This window comes from Gossypium arboreum, chromosome 10 (genome assembly GCF_025698485.1).
Source record: "Gossypium arboreum isolate Shixiya-1 chromosome 10, ASM2569848v2, whole genome shotgun sequence".
Taxonomy (NCBI): Eukaryota; Viridiplantae; Streptophyta; class Magnoliopsida; order Malvales; family Malvaceae; genus Gossypium; species Gossypium arboreum.
This window is the reverse complement of record NC_069079.1, coordinates 122,148,604-122,170,217: the sequence shown is the minus strand read 5'-3', so window position 1 is coordinate 122,170,217 and position 21,614 is coordinate 122,148,604.

Here is a 21,614-nt window from a genome sequence, read left to right as displayed (position 1 = left end):
TGACATGTATAGGCTGGAATATCTATGTATGTAAGTTTTGACATGTATATATGTTATGCTATGAGAGTTGGCTAGCAAATGATATGTTTGTGCTTAGTTTTGGTATGGATTTGAATAAGTTACTGAATGATGATGATTCAGTTATAGTAAAGCATGTTTTGAGCATGGAATTGGCTAAAAATTTTGGTATAAATGTTGTTTAATGTTGCTTGTAGGAATGACCCAAAAAGGGGTGGCAATTTGGCTTAAACTAAGCCTGTATTGTGCCACATGGCCAGCGCATACGGGTGTGCCTTGTGGCCGTGTATGCAAAGCAGTAAGCTCCTAAGACCACATGGTTAAGACACATGGGTGTGTCATATCACCGTGGGCTTAAGTCAGTAGCTAGCTAAGTATCACACGGACATAGTACACGGGCGTGTCTGTTGGCCGTGGGTGAAAGTCAGTATGTATGCCTTGTTTTGGCACGGCCTGGTCACACGGACGTGTGACATCAATAGAATTGAAAATTTTTCTGAGTTTTGAAATTGATGAATGTGTTCGGTTTAGTCCCGACTGTCCTTAAAAATATGATTTAGGTCTCGTAGACCTTCATAAGAGATGGATTGTAGATAATTGCCTATGTATTAATGTTATGTGATATCTGTGATTCTGAATTGGTCTGAAATGTTTTGTCTGTCTGGTAATGCCTTATAACCCTAATCCGATGACGGTTATGGGTTAGAGGTGTTACAACTACTTAAGATTTCATAGTTATTCAACTATCAAATACACCTCATTTATCATGCCCAAAATCATCAACCAAGGTTTACCAAACTACCTAAGCTTTTGTACCAAACCAACCATTCAAAATGCATTTTAAAACCAAAAACATACCATTGCTATCACACACCACAATCAACCAAAACACCAATTGAGATTTTCATTAATATATACATCTGAAACTTTAATTGACACAAAACATGTCCATAATGCTTATAACATATATATCTACCAAAACCTATTTACATGCCACTTATAATCGGACTAAAGTGAACAATTAGTTACTGATTAAGTTTTTGGATAGTGTGATCTCCAAAAGTAATCCAATTGACAAGTCGTATCCGATGATCTACAAGGAAGAAAAACCAAAATAAGGTAAGCTTGTGTAAAGTTTAGTAAGTTCGTATTGAACGTAAACTTTAACTTACCGTAAATGATTTAACTAAAACCTTTCACAATAAAAATCATAATCAATGTTACGAGTTCATTTAATTGCTTATACATATCACAAGTCTCACAAGATTAGTAAATTTACATATATGAAAACATGTAACTTCTTCATGTCATAAAAAATATACAAGTAAACACATTTGATATACTAATCATCCATCATCTATTCATTTAACATTTAACATTTTCATTTCAAATATCCCTTTTACATATCTATACGTATAAAAACATTTCAGTATAAACATTTCATATATCTATTTCCGTATAATCGATTCATATAACCATTTCAGTATATTTATTTTCATATAACCATTCCATATATCTATTTCCATATAACTAATTCATATAACCATTTCATATATCTATTTCCATATAACTGATTCATATAAACATTTCATTTATTCATTTTTTTTCACCTGATGAACCATAATGAAATAGCGTTGGATACGCGGGAAGAATGCTCACACAAGCTGTGACTGTAAATGCTCACACAATCTGTAACTATAATTTCTCACAAGAGCTGTGGGTCGGGATGTTAGGCTACATGATGTTGCTTACATAAACTGTGGAGAATCCGCAACAAATGCAGGACCACAGCCATCGGTAGGACATCCAAGACTAGCACTAGAAATGATAAATAACCCTAATGACATGTCATTTGTATCCTAAGCATTCACAAGGTTCATACGGGTCATGTTTCATATCTATATCATTTAATCATATACACATTACTTCATTTTATGTAGTTTCCCATTTTCTAACATAACTTTTAACTTAATTAACGTTGCAAGAAAAAAACTCAATCACAACATATGTAGATAGGTATTAAATCACAAAAACAACAATTAAATTTGTTTAATTTAATTTTACAAACTTACCTAAACCGATTTTGCAGCAAACACGACTCCAATTCAATAATAATTCAATTCAATCCAATTCAAATGGTTTTAAATAATAAAATTCACATATTTGACTTTTTATCAATATTTTACACTTTTACACTAAACTTTTGCCTTTTATTCAATCTAGTCCCCAAAACCGAAACTTTCAAATCTATCACAATTAAACCAATTTCATGCTAGCTGAATTTTTCTCTATGCAATTACAGCCCATATTTATTAAAATATCACAAGAATTTCATGCCACGTTTATTATTTTATCAATTTAGTCCTTAAACTTAAAACTAACCAAAACCACTTTACAAAATAGTTCTATTTAACTATCGAGCTTAATAATTATCATCAAACTTTAAAAACATCACAATTCATCAATGACATAACTCAAAACATTTTAAAGTTTCACAAATTAGTCCCTGATTTAGCTAAGCTACAACGATCTCAAAAATATAAAATTTACGAAGAACGGATTAACAAAGGCTTACCATGTGTGAACACAACTTGGTCGAATCCTTTAAGCTTTAAACATGGTGGTTTTATGTTTCTATTTCGGTGGAAGAACAAAAATAAGGAAGATAGTTTTTGTTTTACTTATTTTAACATATTTTATTTATAATTTTATTATTATAAAATACATATTCTTTTAACTAATTCACCCACTAACCGTACAAAAACATTAAAAAGGGTTTAATTACCATTTAGATCCTTAAACAAAAATTAATCATGCATTTTAACTAATAAAAATCAATAGTGATTAACTTTTACATTTTTTTATAATTTAGTCCTTTTCTTTAATTAATTATCTAAACATTAAAATTTTTAGACCAAACTTCAATATACCTAGCTCGTAAATATTTAATATATATATTTAAGGGCTCGGTTTACTAAAATAAGGTCCCAATACCTTATTTTTTAAATCACTTGACTTTAGGGACAAACCACTTGAACTTAACTATTCGTCCAATTAACGAAATTTATCAAATTAAAAGTTAATATACTATTATATTTGGCTTGTAAATATTAAATTATAATATTTAAAGACTCACTCTTCGAATTTGTGGTCTCGAAATCACTGAAAAACAAGTTGTTACATGGAAGGATGTACTGGAGGATAATAGAGAGTGTTATGCCACACTGTGCACTTTATGTCTTATGTTATTCGGCTTTGTGGAGGTTTGGGTAGATTGTATAGTGAATGAGTATTAATGATAATCGACTTTGTAAAGGTTCAGTTGGTTTGTATGGAGAATATGTGCACATGGATATGAAAGTCCTTTACAAGTAGAATGAAAGCCCTTTATGGGTAGTATGAAAACCCTTTCAGAGTAGTATGAGACTTTGTGGAGTCTAAGGTTTTGAGTCATATGAATGAAAGCAACTCCATGGCCATGGCATAATCCAAGAAGGTTTGCCAGATTCACCTACATGGCATAATCCATGGAGGTCCGCTAGATTCACTTGCATGGCATAATCCAGTAGAAGTCCGCGAGGAAATTCACATATGTGAATCTTTTTCTATATAAGGAGTTCCTTTTAGGAATTCACATTTTATGAGTCTATATATGTAAGACATGGCCGTCCACCTGATTCACTTACATGCTAATTATACGTGAGGTTCCGCCTTAGGGAAGTCCACGAAATAGTTTGCAAGTATGAACCTTTTTCTATATGAGAAATCATTTTCTTTATAAATCTATAATGAGTGAGTTGCTTATTCAAGCATGTATTTGTCTAAGACTTGGTGCGAAATGTGTATATATCCACAATATGGAAAATCATCTATAAACTCGCACCTACATAGGAGTCTTCTTTTATGAATCCATCTATATGTTTCGCAATTATAGATCGGTATACTTGAGTCTGAAACATGAACCATAAAGAGCATCCTACAAACTTGAGCCCGTTAGGACAAGTTACTAATAACAATCCGCAACAGAAACTATTCACTAAGGCATAACTTACTTAGCTATCTGTATTTGTTAGTGCAAGTCACGTGCCATAGGAATTATCTGTGGGTCTTATTTGATAAGTCCACAAGTGAGAATCTTCAAAGATAATCTCTTAGGGAAATAATTGCACATGAGTCTGTAAAGACAATTATTGATGAAATAATTCGCAAGTATAATACACCAAAATGTCAAACGCCTATAAATATGTATTTCTAATTATACTTCTATGAAATCTCATAAGTGGAAGCCTTATATGAGCAATACTGTGTATAGTCCAAATGTGAAATTTCCTATTTTCAAGTCGTCTGTATTAGATCCAATGTAGTTGAGCAAGCTAAATTGATTTCCAGGATGTGCAAGTAGATAAGCGATCGTGTCATTAAAGTCAAACAAGCTGAATTCCTCCTATTTGATTTTTTTTTTTGCTCATATTTCCTTCTTCCTAAAAGTTAAACTTTGATATTCTTTTTTTTTAACGTTATTGCTGCATATCAGTAGCACTTTCACCCTCTATTACTGCCGTCCAATACATCATCACCTTTTTCCATCGCCGCCTATATTTTTCTCTTCCTATACTCTTCGTTATTTTCCTATCGTCGCGAATCTGCTTAAGTGCAGAATAGTTTTTAGTTATGCAACGCCTCAAATTTTATAAAATTGTTTTCGTAAAATTTTTACACAAATCTGTATCTGCTTTAGTGGCTGTGTGTTTTGGGAGTGTCTGAGAAGTCTTGAGTTCAATACTTAGATTGGGTAAAATTTTGGTTTTCATTTGAATAAAGCCTTATCTTTGGATAATAGGCTTATAGGAATTAATTTGTAAAAGCTTATCAGAATGGGCTTTCTGGTCTAGTGGTTAAGCAAAGTGTCAGTCTGCTGGAGGTTCTGGGTTCGAATCTTTGCATAAGCATAGGAATATTTGTTTTTCTCGGTAAGATAGCTTAGAGTTTGAGTTGTACTGGAAATATGAGTAATGGGTGGTTGAGATAGAGTAGGTAGTAGGATTTGGGTGATCAGTTTCCCAAATTTCCTCCGTAGGGAAAACTGTTTATCTCCCTAAATTTTTCCCCTTTCTTTTCTTTTACACTTCTGCCGAAAATCCATTGCTCATACATAACACCCTAACCCGTATCATTTGCCGAGCGGGGTTTGAAGCATTACTACCATTTACAGATCACTAAAAAATTTAAATACTTACCGATTCAATGCATCATATAAATAAATATATTACCATTCAATCAACAGTTTGGCAGTTGTATAAGCATCAAACAACAACATTGTTAGTATACTTGCACATATCTCATATAAATTCAACACGATATATCTATTTTCTCGACATATCGCACTTGAGTTTAATAATAGTCTCAATTACATAATTTCCTTGTATCAACATATCAAAGATAATCATATATGTACATGTCATGAAACATATCATGCTCTTACCGTTTCTTCATAAGCATATATCATTCATTTCATTATATCAATATTTCATGCTCCATCATTTCCATATATTTTATGTATATTTATTAGGTAATAGCTTATATCAAACTTAACATAAATTATATTTCATGTACTTATACTTATTTCGTTTATCTATCTTCATAATTATTTCATATAACCATTCGTCATCGATACATATTACACGAATATCAATTGTTCAACAGATGCTAGGCGTCTCCGTCCACGGTCTTATTTATCTTTGACATGATGCCATAGTGTCTTTCAACTATGGTCTTACTCATTTTCGTCATGTTGCCATGGTATCTTTCAACCATGGTCTTGTTCATTTCATATCACATTGCCATGGTATCTTTCAACCATGGTCTTACACTCAAAGTTGCCATGGTATCTTTCAACCATGGTCTTACACATTTCATATCGAGAGCACACTCCATAAACCTCATCCTTGCGGCGGGATTACCGATCGAGCTAAATCCACGCAATATAAACTCATAGAGTATTGTCGGGATTACTAGTCCGAGCTAAATCCTCGCAAGCGACAATTACTCTAATGAGATTGGATCTGAATTACCGATCCGAGCTAAATTCAGACCCTAATTCGGATTACCCGTCCGGGCTAAATCCATTTTACACGTATTCTTGGGAGGGCTATATCAGATAGGATCACCCGTCCAGGCTAGATTCTTTTACCGTCAATTCCTTTTCGAGATCCATCGAATTTTCCTTTCATTCAACCGGATTTCTTCCCATTTTATCAAATATATCAATGTTTTATAAATTTTCATACAATGAACATTCAAATCATATTCACATCAATAACATACAATCTCAAGCATTTCGAATATAATTCAAGTTACACGAACTTACCTCATTGATTGCTCGTGTTTATTATTTCATTATTCGATATATTTTCTTTTCCATGATCAAGTCTCGTATTTGTGTCGTCGGATCTTTATAAATAAATTTGATCATCATTTTCATTCATTTCATATTCTAATACATTTAATTAATGCTCTAGGCAAAATTACCATTTTGCCCTTAAACTTTAATTAATGACGATTTCATCCTTAGGGACGGAAAGTAAAATTCTTGCAATTTAATCCTTATTTCCAACTATTATTCTCATATATATTGATAACAGTCCATGAATTCTATAAAATATCAAAATTTTCCATAATTTCAACACTTTTCAATTTAATCCCTAAAACATGTTTTCCCGATCTTGAACTAAATTGATAATTTCGTTAAATTTTTGTAATTTAAATAATAAAATAATCTATTTCATGCAATTTAGTCATTTCGACATTTTTACAAAATTGCCCATAAAATTTTACTTTTATTCAATTTAGTCCACGAGCCTAAAACATGCAAATTAGCCATGCTAGATGAATATTCATACATATTTTCCTCCTCCTCCTCCTCCTCCTCTCCATTCCACATCCTTAATTTATATAACATACAACAAGTAACATTATCAATAATTTCACTATTTACTTATATGTACATTCAAAACTGTCCATTTGCGTCATAGTCACTAAATTATTTATATATTAAGCTACAGAACTCGAAATTAAGATCCGTTAATTTTTCCTGAAACTAGACTCACATGTATTCTTATCATAAAATTTTCAGAATTTTGGTTTAGCCAATTAGTACAGTTTATTCATTAAAGTCACCCTGTTCTGCTGTCTGACAGTTCTGACCCTTCTTCACTAAAAATTAGTTATCTCCTTTTACAGAATTCAAATGATGTTCTAGTTTGTTTCTAATAAAACTAGACTCATTGAGGATTCTATAAATATAAATTTAAGCCTCTAATTATTTTTCTTCATTTTTTTATTATTTTTCAAAGTCTGAACAGGGGAACCCGAATTCATTCTGACCTTGTCTCACAAAATTCATTATATATAAAAGTTTACAAATTCATTGCTTACACTGTTTCTTCTATGAGAAACTAGACTCATTAAGATTTAATTCCATATTTTTTTAATCTTCTAATTCAATTTATAAAATTTATGGTGATTTTTCAAAGTTAGACTACTGCTGCTGTCCATAACTGTTTTAGTGCAAGATATTAATTACCATGTTATAACACCCTTATTTTCTTTTTCTACACCATTTCTCATCACTTTCTCTTATTTTATCTTCACTAACATATCAAGAACATAGGACCTTATGTAATAAAACTCTACTATAACATTATTTCCATGATTTATCAACAATAACAAACTTAAAAGCGTATTGAAATCTTGATGTACTTACCTTATTCTCTTGATACCAATCTTTAACTTGATTTTCTCTCCTCCAGCTTCTATTTCTTGAATCCAACTTGATATTCTAACTCCCCATGTTCTCCTTAACATTTCTCTCTCTTGGTAGCTATGGAAATTCATTTGATTCTTGGGTGAAAATGGTGAATTTTTTGTAAAAGGACCAAATTGTAAAGAAAGTAAAACTTTCTTTCTTCCTCTCTTTCTCTCACGTTAGTTTGCATGGAAAGGAAAGATGATGAAAATTCTTCATCTTTCTTTCCTTATATACTAAATAAATAATAAAATAATATTGAATATCTCATAAAATATTAATAAAATAATATTTATCTAATTAATTAATTTAAAATATCATTAACATAATCATTACATTCTAGAATTCTCTCTCTTACTAATTGACCATTTTGCCCTTCATGATCTTTTAGAATTCCATCCTTGAGTCATCATTTAATTTGGTAAAATTGCAATTTAGTCCCTCATAGTTCTTCACTTATTCAATTTGGTCCCAATTCATCCATTTTCCTTAGTTTCTAGATCATTCTACCCTTAAAATATTTACACTATTGGTCCTTCAACTTTTTCATATTTACACTTTAACCCTTTAAGTCTTGAGTATTTACTCTTAGGCAACAAAACTTTTCTAACTTTTACAATTTAGTCCTTTCCTGAATCAAGATATCATAATTTACTTCCCAATGTTGCCATAACTCAAAACTTCCCTTTTTATCACTTTATTTCCTTATTTTATTATATCAAGGATAATATATTACTGTAAAGATTTTCAGGGTATTACACCTTCCCTATTGTTTCGTTTTCGATCTAGTTTTCCTATTGTTTCGCAATGTTATATGCACGTATACGGGTTGGTAAGTACCTCTCTTCTTTTTGTTATGGTATTATAACGAACGATTGGTAACTAATTTTTTTTTGTATCTGATGGCGATTAGGAGAAGGTTGAAAGGCTAGGGTTCGATTTAATTTGGTGTTGAGTTCATTTTGGGCAGCGGTAAGCCGACTCTATGTTTTGGGAATTAATCGATTTAGACTCGTTTTAGTTCTAAAGGAATGAGGTATTCTGATTTTAAGTCTGGGGAAGCTCGGGAGTGGTTTTGCATCGAATAGATATCAGGTGTGTACTCCGAACGCACTAAAAAAGAGATTCAACGAAAGCCGAAAACTAGTCTATCGACGACACACGGGCGACCACTCGTACATGTAATAGGCCGTGTAATAGTACACAGGCGTTGTACAGGCCAATTTTAGCTACTATTACAGAGAACCCGTTTACAGTTTTATAATCCCTCAACCCAATTTCAAACCCCATTAAATCACTAACCCATTAAACCCCAAAACCCAACTAACCTACCCTAACCTAAAAACATTAATACCCATTAAGCCCAACTAATACATCAGCCAACCCAAAATTCAAACCCCATTTACAACCAAAACCCAATAATACAATACCCAAACCCAATTTACAAACCCCAACAACCCAAGCCCACTATCTAAAAAATTTCAGCAGCAAACCCTAGCCACCAAAGTCTTCAGCCGCTCTCCCCTCTTCAGCCTCCTCCACTCCTCTGACACTAGCACCATCCCTGGTCACCCCATACCTAGCCATCGTCCATGCTTCTGCCAACACCATCACACACTCCCACCAACTCCTCCATACCCTGCAAAATGAAACAAACGCCAAGGCAGAAGCAGCCAGCACAAGCAGTAGCAGAGAATAAAACAAACAATACTTTAATATGGGAATCGGCTATAAAGCCGAAATGGAAAATCTGTAAATGGTGGGATTTTTGCTATGAAAACAAAGATTTTCTTTCAATATTAACAGATTGAATACAAGAACCATTCGAAAATACATATACAATCAGGGGCTCTAACACCAAATCGGAGAATCAAATCTAAAACCTAAGATGACTTTTTTTTCATTTTTTCTTTACTGTTTTGAGTTTGTTTTTTACACAAAAATACTAAAAAAATCAAAACAAATAAAAATATATGTATTATTAAACAAAAAAAAAAGAACTTTTACCTTTTCACAGTGGCCGGCGCCGGCGCCGACGAGTCTCCGGTGACCGTCCGGCTATCGAACCCCTGGCCGGAGTCCCACCGGAAATCGCCCTCTCCCTCTCCCTCTCCCTTTCTTTTTCTTTTTTTTTCCTTTCCCCATCCCCAAATGAATTTTTTTAAAAATTTTTAACTTATATAGGGGACCGAAACACACCGTTTTGGTCCCCCCTTTAATAAATAAACCGACGTCGTTTTGGGCCGCTGGTCGGTCGACCGACCCGCACTGAGTAGGATCGCGTGTTTCTTAGCGGAAGGGCAATTTGCGTGCTCGGCCCTTCCGCTTTTCTGAGATTTCACAAGTACGTTTTTTATGTTTTGTAATTCGGCCCTAGAATTTTTCATCGTTTTCAATCTGGTCTCCGTGCTGCGCAGCGTTTAGATAGTTGGGATTATTTGCGATTTTGGTCCCTCCAGGTTGCGCGCGCCTCACATTTTGATCCCTCCTCTTTGTTTCCTTTTTAAATTGACCCCAAAACTTTGTTTTTAATTTAATTTTAGTCCTTTTTCGTTACTTTTATTTCCTTATTAAATACTCTTATTATTTTTATATTATTAATTTTATTATTATTAATACTATTATGTATTAGTTTATGTTTTATTATACAATTATATATTTATAATATGTATACGCTTAATATATTTGTATATACTTATATAATATTAGTACTAAAAGTTTTATTTTAATATGTATATATTACCTAAATGTTTAAAATTATATATGTATGTATATTCTTCATTATGTTCTTAATACTATACTTTACATATATCGTACATTTTTGTTTCAAGTTTGCTTTCATGTATTGTTTAGTCAAAATTGTTTTATTACTCATTTTAAAATTGTTTCACATACTTTGCTTTAAACATTATATCTCTTTCATATTATGCACATCATTTTTAACTCTATATTGTATATGACAATCTCATATATTATGTACGTACTTCTCATATTATTAGTTATGTATATATTCTTTACATTATCTTATGTACATATATTTTTCATATTATATTATATACCTATCCTTTTGATACCATGTTGTATATATTTTCAATACTATATTACAAAAATTGTTACCATATTATGTATGTTATGTATATACGTTTTAATGTTTTTGTACTATCTTATATGTATATTTTAATAACTATATGAGGTATGTATTTTTAACACCGTATTATGTATGTAACTTTCAACATCATTGTATACACACTTTTTAATACTATGTTATTTATACGTTTTATAGGTATCGTGTACATGCTCTAAATACCATCATGTATATAGTTTTTTATTGTTACTATTATGTATACATATATGTAGTATCATTAATAGTTCTAATATCATGCTCCCATCACTTTGTTAACTATTATTATATGTTTGTATATATTAATCCTTATTTCTCGTTTAATACTATTGTTAACATATTTAATATTGCATATATGGCCATTGTTTTAATATTCTCGTCGTATTTATCATTTATTTCAACATATTTCTAGCCCTTCCATTTGTTCACTTTTATTTCATATCAATTTTGCTTGGCATTTCTTCGAAAATCTTATTCTCGTTTTCTAATTAATTTCAATAATCGAGGCAACATATCGACTTAACATTAAGTCATCGAGTTCATCGCTATGTTGGGTGAACGTCAATTGACACGTGTTAAAGCGATATACCCTTCTCAAAAAATGGAATAAACTAAAATTTCTCGTTTTTTAATCGGATCACGACTAAATTTTACATTGAACCCGAATTTTTGAAAATCAAGACAACCTGTGTTTATGAGATACCAATTTTTGGGCGTCGCGAGGGTGCTAATACCTTCCTCGCGCGTAACCGACTCCCGAACCTTAATTTTTCTCTGGCTTTTAACGTAGACCTAAACTCGGCCTTTTTCTCGTTTTTAAAGAAAAAAGAAATTTATTAGGTGTCCAATCACACCTAGGAAAAAGGATCGGTGGCGACTCCCCCTTGTTAATAAAATCGAAAGTTAAATTTCAAACGTTTAATAAATTGCCACAATTAGCGATCGAAAGCAAATTTTTACGTCGCTACAGCTGGCGACTCCACTGGGGACAAAACTTGCGAGTCGAGTCGAATTAAACACGTTTTGTCAAAATTTTCAAATTTCTTTGTTCAAAGTAAATATTTGGTCGTGATCCTAAAATCTCGTTTTCAAAATTCATGCATTTGTATCGTGTTGTAAATATTTCTTCTAACTTGTTATTTGGTTGTTTTTCAGTTTTCAATTTTTATGGTTTTAATTTTGGTTTAGTTTCTTTAAGTAAAACGTAAAGGTTTATGAGTTTTTCCCCACACACCGTGCACTTGCATTTTCGCATAACATGAGTTCTTTACTCGGGCTCCGTCCGTTTAAGTGAAAGTAAACGCTATGCCTTCGTGAGTTAACTCGTCCCTCCATACAGGCTAGTGAATACTTTCGGGTTACATATGACTTATGCTTTCGTGAGTTAACTTGTCCCTCCGCATAGGCATAAGTAAATGTAATCCCTCGAATTGAACTCGTGAGCCTGTGATGGGTTATGACCGAGGCTTCGTGCCGATCTTAGCAGATGATAGTACGAGCAATTCGAGTACCTGTCTAGAACCGAGACTGCATATAATGAACCATACGAGCTATCCAATTAGAGCCATGCCGAACCTCTGTCCGCTTATAGTCACCAAAATAAGTATACGGGGAAAATGCCTTTTGCCTTTCATTTACACTGTTTATGCAAAAGAATTGGATTGGGTAGTTTAATTTGTTTTCAAATTATATTTGTGGTGTTTACTAACCAAGTTTGTTTGTTTTTATTTTTATTTTCATCATGCATCATAGGCATCATATTAGGAAGGTGTTGATTAAAGGTTGGTTGCCAAAAAACGGGTTTCTGATGGAAGAGTCAATTATACAAATAACCGAGAAGAATGCCGTGGTTCGGGACTGGTCTCTAAAAACTCAGAGAGAAAAGGGGGATAGTCTAGTGGAAGGGTGCATTGTCAATTTGCCCGAACATATAACTGTAAATGTTCGCCAAAATAACCTTGAGGATTTGGTTCGAATTTGGAATCAGTGGGATTCAGACACTAGAGACATTTTCACTGAGAGGTATGGAGATATAGCTCACCTGATCACCATCCATGTAGACGAACAGTTGATTCAAGCCATGGTTCGTTTCTGGAACCCAGCTTATCAGTGTTTCACCTTCAATCAAGAAGACATGACTCCAACCATAGAAGAGTATGCTGCTTTACTCCGCATCGACAATGTACAATTCGGTAAAATATATGTGAAGGAGCCTAAGCCGATGACCTTCAAGAAAAAGTTAGTGAGACCGATGGACATGGTGATGCATGGGCTGAAAAGCAGATAAAGAAGAAGAATGAAACCATTTGCATTCCATGGTCCTCTCTACGAGATTTGGCTCGAACCATCCCGACATCTTTGAAAAGGGTAAATCTATTCGCTTTGGCCATTTATGGTTTGGTCATTTTCCCAAAAGTTCTCGGACATCTCGAAGTTGCGATAGTTGATTTCTTCGAAAGGTTAAAACAAGGAGTCAACCCTGTCCCGACTATCCTAGCCGAGACCTTCAGGTCCCTGAGTACTTGTCGAAGGGTTGGAAAGGGACGATTTAGTAGATGTGCTCAGTTGCGTAATGTTTGGATTTTGAGTCATTTTTTGAAAGTAGAGCGCACTCCGTTCCATATGTTTTTAAAAACATTTGCCCCGCTAGAAGCTTACCTCAAGAAAGAATGGCCGAAGGAAGTTACCGAGCAATATTGGGTATCAGTCTTTCAGAAACTTCGCACTGAGGATATAACATGGAGAGCAACCTGGATCCGTCCTTCAGTTCTACTATACAAATGTGAAAGCCAAGATTGGGTACCTTTACTCGGGTTATGGAGAGGAGTTGGATATGCTCCGCTATTAGTCTAAAGGCAATTTTCTTCGTGACAATTCACGCCAGAAGCGGAGGATTAGCATTCGAGTTAAACTTTCGCATGCGGTGAAGGATATATGAAGAGAGTCCGAGACACTGCAAAGTCTTGGAAGGAAATTCATCTCATGGAATTAGCCTTGTATGCTGATACATTTACCCAAGATTACGACATATGGAGGAAGCAACGGGTAAATAGTCAGCAAATCTCGTTAACAAACTACACTATCCAGAATCCTTTCTCGGAGGAAATACCGTCCGAGCTGGAAATAGCTAGACAAGAATTCGAACGAGAAAAAGCTAAGATGTTTAGAGACCTTAGTACCCTTCAAGAAGAAAACTATCAGCTGAAGATTGAAGTTCAGGTTGAAAGGTCCAGAATTGAAAAAGTACAAAGAGAAGTCGAGATCGTGAGAAACGACTTAAGGGACCTTCATTTGGAAAACAAGAAATTAAGAACCACTATAAAGAATAGTGGGTTGGGCAAGTCGACAGCAGAGTGGAAGGAAGAAATTAGCAATATTAAGAGAGGAATGGAATTTTAGAAGGGAAAAGCAAAGAAAGAGGAGGAAAAGGCTGCGCGTGCTGTGATAGAGTTAAGAAGGAAGAACGCCGAGTATGAAATGGTAACTGCAGAATTTGCGAATAGTCAATCTGAACATCAAGAATTAAAAAGGAAAACACGAGATCTAGAAAATATGCTACAATCTCGTCAACAACAATTAGATAACCTCCTGAAGGCACTAGAAGAAAAGAGTGAGCAGTACGATAGGGACATTCATGCGTATGAAGGAACTCTCAAAGAAAAAGAAATGCAACTCGACTTCTTGATCAATAAAATTCACAAAGCGGCTATACAAGTTGTTCAATTATCAGATGAAGCCGAAGTTCTCAGTTGCCAATTCCCTCCGAGCCAAAGATCGAGCATATTAGAGTTTTTAGAGCAAGTGAAGAAACAAGGCAATGTGGCTAGGAAATTTGTGTAACTGTCGGAAAAATGGAAACTTTTTGTAATAGACTATATTGATAAATGAAATGCCTAAATATGGGGCTATCTTGAAATCAACACCAAATTCTTGCATGTTTACTCATAACTAACATTTATGCATCATTTATTCTTTGGACATTCATCCATTCATATACTCATGCATTCATTCATCGCGTGTACATATCACCATAATCATCCACCGAGACTAAAGAACCGTATAATCCGCAGTTCCAAGACTTCAAATCTGGAACCACGCCATTCCTATAAAACGCGCCGACAAGCTAGAGTAATGGAAGCTGAATTCAATGAGAGAATTGAAAGGATGGAAAGGGCTCAAAAGGAATTACAAGAGCAACTGGCCAAATCGCAACAAGAGACGAGAGACCTAATGGTGAGATCTCGAAAGGAATCACTCAAGCAAAGAGATCATATGGCTAAAATGATGGAGATGATGACAACTTTGGTCAAAGGAAAAATACAGAACCCCGATGTTATGGAACCTCAGTCAAGAATTCACCACGATCAGGATCCACTCTATCCCCCGGGATTCACTCCACCGCCCGCATATACAACACAAAGAGGGTATACTCAAGGGGAACCCACAGGCTTGGAACATCGACCTATGCCACCTGCTCCACCCACTAATTTGGGGCAAGGAATATTCGCGCCGAACCCAGGGGCTAGTCCTGCTGATCCACTAGTTCCAGATCTAGATGACCCAGCGGAGGTAGCCCAGTTGAAATTGGATAACCATGACACAAAATATAGGAGTCTAGAGGAAAGACTCAAAGCAATAGAAGGCACTGAAGTCTTCTCCGCACTAGGTGCCAAAGAACTCAGTTTGGTACCTGATCTAATTTTGCCTCCGAAGTTCAAAGTGCCTGATTTTGAGAAGTATGATGGGACAAGGTGCCCAAAAGCACATCTCATTATGTTCTGTCGAAAAATGACCGGTTATGTGAACGAGGATAAACTACTCATACATTGCTTTCAAGATAGTCTAACAGGGTCAGCTCTTCGGTGGTACAATCAACTTAGTAGAGAAAAGATTCGATCCTGGAAGGACTTGGCGTCAGCATTTTGCGAGCAGTACAAGCATGTATCGGATATGGTGCCAGACCGTATGACTTTGCAAATGATGGAGAAAAAGCCATCAGAGACTTTTAGACAGTATGCGCAGAGATGGAGAGACGTCTCAGCTCAAGTGGAACCCCCACTAACAAAAACGGAGATAACCGTTCTCTTTATCAATACTTTAAAGGCACCGTTTTATGAAAAATTAGTGGGAAGTGCCACGAAGGATTTCGCGGATATTGTAATATCCGGTGAACTCATAGAGAATGCCGCCAAGAGCGGAAGAATGGAAGGATCAGAAGGCTCAAGAAAAGCAGCACCCGTAAGGAAGAAAGAGCCAGAAGCCCACATGGTGGGAACTGGGAGTCGTTACATTCCTAATTCGTATCCTAACCAACCCCGACCTCGAAATTATCCACCCCCGAATTTCTATTATCCCCCTCAAACCCCTTACTACCAAGCACCACATTCGTCCTACCCCGTATACCCCACGAACAACCAAAGACCCATCACCACTTTCCCACAAAACACGGTACCCGCCCAAAGCCAACCCAGAAACGAACCAAGACCAGCAAGGCATAATCCCGAGAGACCGCAATTTACCCCCATCCCTGTGTCGTATGAGGAATTGTACCCAAAACTTTTGGAGAAACAATTGATATCTCCCCATTACATGGCACCCCTTAAACCTCCATACCCGAAATGGTACGATCTAAACGCTAGTTGTGCATACCATGCGGGGAACTAGGGGCATTCTACTGAGAACTGTCTTGCTTTCAAAAGGAGAGTTCAAGGGCTCATCGATGCGGGCATTTTGCGATTTGATGGTCTTGGCGAGACGACCAGGAATCTATTCCCAAACCACACCGAAGGGAATGTGGCGAGAGGAGAGGAGGATAAACGACAAAGTAGAAGATGGGTTTCTGAAGTAAGAACACCTCTGCAGAGAATCTGGGAGGTACTAAGTGAGAAAGGGTTACTCTGTCATTTTAACGGAGTATCCAAAGGAAAAGATGCAAAAGGTCACAGTTTTTGTGAGCTCCATGGTATTGGGGAGCATAACATTCAGTCCTGCGAGGAATTCAGAAGTTTACTGCAAAGTATGATGGACAATAAGGAGATTGGGATTTTTTGTAAAGCCAAAGAGGCCGATAGTGGAGAAATATGTGCCTCTGACAATCAATCATCAGGTTTCCCATATAGCGCCGACCAACCGTTAATAATCTATTATGACGTGAAGAAGGAGCCGGTGAAACCAAAAATGATAATTGAAGTACCATCTCCTTTCCCTTATAAGGACAATAAAAGCGAAGAGTGGAAATACGATGTCAACATCGTTACACGAAGTTGAAAAGCTTGAAGCCTGGCGAAGACATTGGGGAAGTAGGTCATTTTACCCGCAGTGGACAGTGCTATTCTAAAGAAGTTGAACCGATTAAGAAAAGTAGCGACTTGAAGCAAAAAGGGAAAGCAGTGATGCACGAAGTCGAAGTCGAACAAGAAATTCCACCCGTGCAAGAAACTAAAAAGCACGTGAATGAGGAAGAAGCTCAAGAATTCTTGAAATTTATTAAGCAATGAGTATAGTGTGGTGGAACAATTGAGCAAGCGACCGGTAGCGAATCTCAGTTCTATCTCTACTGTTAAATTCAGAGCCACACCGGAATACTTTATTGAAGGTATTAAATCAAGCTTATGTGGCCAACAACATATCTATCGAAAAGCTTGATAGGTTGTTAAACAATCTAAATGCGGACAATTTCATCTCTTTTAGTGATGATGAGATACCGCCAAATGGTAGAGGTTTGGTGAAAGCGCTGCATATCACGACTCGTTGTAAGGGATATATGATACCAAACGTACTCATCGATAATGGGTCAGCGTTAAATGTTATGCCATTGGCCACACTTTCCAGAATACCGATGGATTTGTCCTACTTAAGGCCCTGTCATTCCACGGTAAGGGCATTCGACGGGACGAGGCGCGAAGTCATGGGAAAGATCAAAATCCCTTTGGAAGTGGGCCCTTACATTTATGATGTCGAGTTCCAAGTCATGGACATTACACCCTCTTATAACTGCCTTTTGGGAAGACCTTGGATCCATTCTGCTGGAGCAGTCCCATCATCCCTCTATCAAAAGGTGAAATTTATCATGGATGGCTGTTTGGTCACAGTCGAGGGCGAAGAAGACATTGTCGCATCTATCTCTGCTGATGCGCCATACCTGGAAGTAAGTAAGGACGCAGTGGAATGTTCCTTTCGATCCTTTGAATTCATCAATGCCACTTTCGTCGCTGAGGGAAACAGAATTCCGATGCCAAAACTGTCGAGAAATACCAGGATGGGTGTCAAGTTGACCGTAGAAAGGGGAGCTCGTGCGAGAAGAGGTTTAGGGAGACATCTGCAAGGAATAGTTAGGGCTTTAAAGCTAGTGCACCACAAGGTCAAATACAGTTTGGGGTTCCAGCCTGACATGCGTCAAAGAAGAAGACAGTGGAAGAAGGATCAAGAGAGAAGAATTGTAAGAACTTTGGGCCGAGAACCAGAATGGGAACCAATAGAGTACCCTCCTTTGTCAAAACATTTACATCTCATGGAATGATGTACCTGGACAAGATGATCCATGAAACATTGGGGTTAATTGAAAGGGTTTTCGAATGTCAGTATAAATGTCATTGACAAAGGGGCTGGTGCAAGTAAAGATGTCTCGAGGATACGCCCTTACCCTCCTGGTTTCATGTTGAACAATTGGACTGCCGATGAGCTTCTTGTAGTTTATAAGTCTTCAGAGTAATACTAAACATTAACTTTCTATTGTGTCCTTAGATATAATAGAATTCTTTTGTAAGAGCTTGCATTCGCTCTTTATCATTTAAATGAATATCAATGAAGATGCATTTTGTCACGATTTTTCGCATTATCACTAATTTCATAATCATTTTTCATTTCATAGCCTATCCTTACATTTGCCTCATTGCCACGACATAATATTTTGTTTGTTGTTTCCAATACTTGGATGTCCCTCTATAGCTTCTTTTTCCATTCAACTTTCAGGTGCTCAGATATTGACGACATGAATAAGCCCGTTACGAATCTTGAAATTGATTTTGAGAAGGCTATTTGCTTAGGAGAATTTGAAGCCGAAGAAAATGCTGAAGATTATGTCTCGTCTCCTGAATTGTTAAGAATGGTGGAACAAGAGGATAAACAGATTTTGCCTCATCAAGAATCTGTTGAAACAATAAATCTGGGAACTGAAGAAAGGAGGCAAGAAGTGAAGATTGGGACTTCTATTTCCGGGGGCACCAGGCATAATTTGATTGCTTTGCTTCGCGAATACAAAGATATATTCGTATGGTCATATCAGGACATGCCAGGATTGGATGAAGATGTAGCGGTCCATAAGCTCCCATTAAAGCCAGAATGCAAGCCTATTCAACAAAAGCTAAGACAGATGAGGCCTGAGATGTTGTTGAAGATAAAAGAGGAAGTCAAGAAGTAATTTGATGCTGGCTTCCTACAAGCCTCTAAATATCCAGAATGGGTGGCTAACATAGTCTCGGTACCAAAGAAAGACGGCAAAGTACGAATGTGCGTGGATTATCGTGACCTGAATCGAGCAAGTCCTAAAGATAATTTTCCCTTACCACATATTGACACGTTGGTGGACAACACAGCAAAACATTCATTGTTTTCTTTCATGGATGGATTCTCGGGGTATAATCAGATCAAGATGGCCCCTGAAGATATGGAGAAAACTACCTTCATAACAATGTGGGGAACGTTCTGCTACAAGGTGATGCCATTCGGGTTAAAGAATGCTGGGGCAACATATCAGAGGGCTATGGTAACGTTATTCCATGACATGATGCATAAAGAAATAGAGGTCTACGTTGACGACATGATTGCTAAATCCCGAGGGGAAGAAGAGCATGTAGTGAACCTCAAGAAGTTGTTCGAAAGGCTGAGAAAGTTTCAGCTAAAGCTTAATCCAGCCAAATGTACATTTGGGGCTACCTCGGGAAAGTTGCTAGGCTTCATTATCAGTGAAAGAGGCATCGAAGTTGATCCAGATAAAATAAAAGCCATCCGAGAATTACCACCTCCGTGCATGCAAAAGGAAGTTAGAGGATTTTTAGGGAGATTAAACTACATCGCCCGATTTATCGCTCAACTTACCAACCAATGCGACCTAATCTTTCGGCTTCTTCGAAAACATAACTGGGGAGAATGGAACGAGGAATGCCAGGTGACCTTTGATAAGATAAAACAATATTTGTCCAGTCCTCCAGTGCTAGTACCGCCAACTTCGGGAAGACCATTAATTTTGTATCTGACAGTGTTTGAAAATTCAATGGGTTGCGTACTGGGACAACATGACGAGTCAGGAAAGAAAGAAAAGGCGATCTACTACCTCAACAAAAAGTTCACTGAATATGAGGCAAAATATTCGTCCATTAAGAAATATTGTTGCGCTCTAGTTTGGGTAGCTTGGAGACTCAGACAATATATGTTGTATCATACGACATGGCTAATTTCAAAGTTGGACCCAATAAAATACATGATGGAATCACCGGCACTATCAGGAAGAATGGCACGATGGCAGATCCTCCTTTCGGAATATGACATTGCCTATGTAAGTCAGAAGTCGATAAAAGGAAGCACAATAGTTGACTTCTTAGCAACTCGAACGACAAAGGAATATGAGCCTTTAAGATTCGATTTCCCAGACGAAGACTTAATGTGCATCACAGAAATAGAATCCGAGTCATCAAAAGAGAAGTCATGGAAGATGTGCTTTGATGGTGCGTCAAATGCTTTAGGGCATGGAATTGGCGCAATCCTGGTATCACCAGACGGGAATCATTATCCATTCACTGCAAGACTGAACTTCTTCTGTACCAATAATATCGCAGAATATGAGGCCTGTATCATGGGGCCTCGTGCAGCTATCGAACAAAACATCGAGATCTTGGAGGTGTACGGGGATTCAGCACTAGTGATTTACCAAATCCGTGGAGAGTGGGAAGTGAGGGACTCAAAATTGATTAAGTACAACGATTTAGTGGCTGGATTGATCAAGGAATTCAAAGAAATAACTTTTCATTACTTCCCACGAGAAGAGAACCAACTGGCTGATGCCTTGGCCACTTTGGCTTCAATGTTCAAAGCAAGTAGAGAAGTAGAAATAATGCCCCTCAAAATGAGCATATACGAGGTCCCTGCACACTGTTGTAGCATTGAGAAAGAAGTAGACGGACGGCCTTGGTTCCATGATATCTTAGAATATATCAAGAATCAAAGGTATCCGAACAAGCGAATGAGAACGATAAAAGAACAATTAGAAGAATGGCGGTGGATTTGTTCTTGATGGGGATATCCTGTATAAAAGAGGAAAGGATCAGATGCTTTTGAGATGTGTGGATGATGTTGAAGCTAGAAAAATACTTGAAGAGGTCCATGAGGGAATTTGCGGAATGCATGCCAATGGTTTCAATATGGCCAGAAAGGTCATGAGACTCGGTTATTATTGGCTGACAATGGAAAGTGACTGCATCAATTTTGCCAGAAAATGCAACAAATGTCAAATCTACGGCGATAAAATTCATGTAGCCCCTTCACCCCTTCATGTCATGACTTCTCCGTGGCCTTTTTCTATGTGGGGCATGGATGTTATAGGGCCAATTTCTCCAAAAGCATCAAATGGACATCGATTCATTTTTGTGGTTATCGATTACTTCACAAAATGGATAG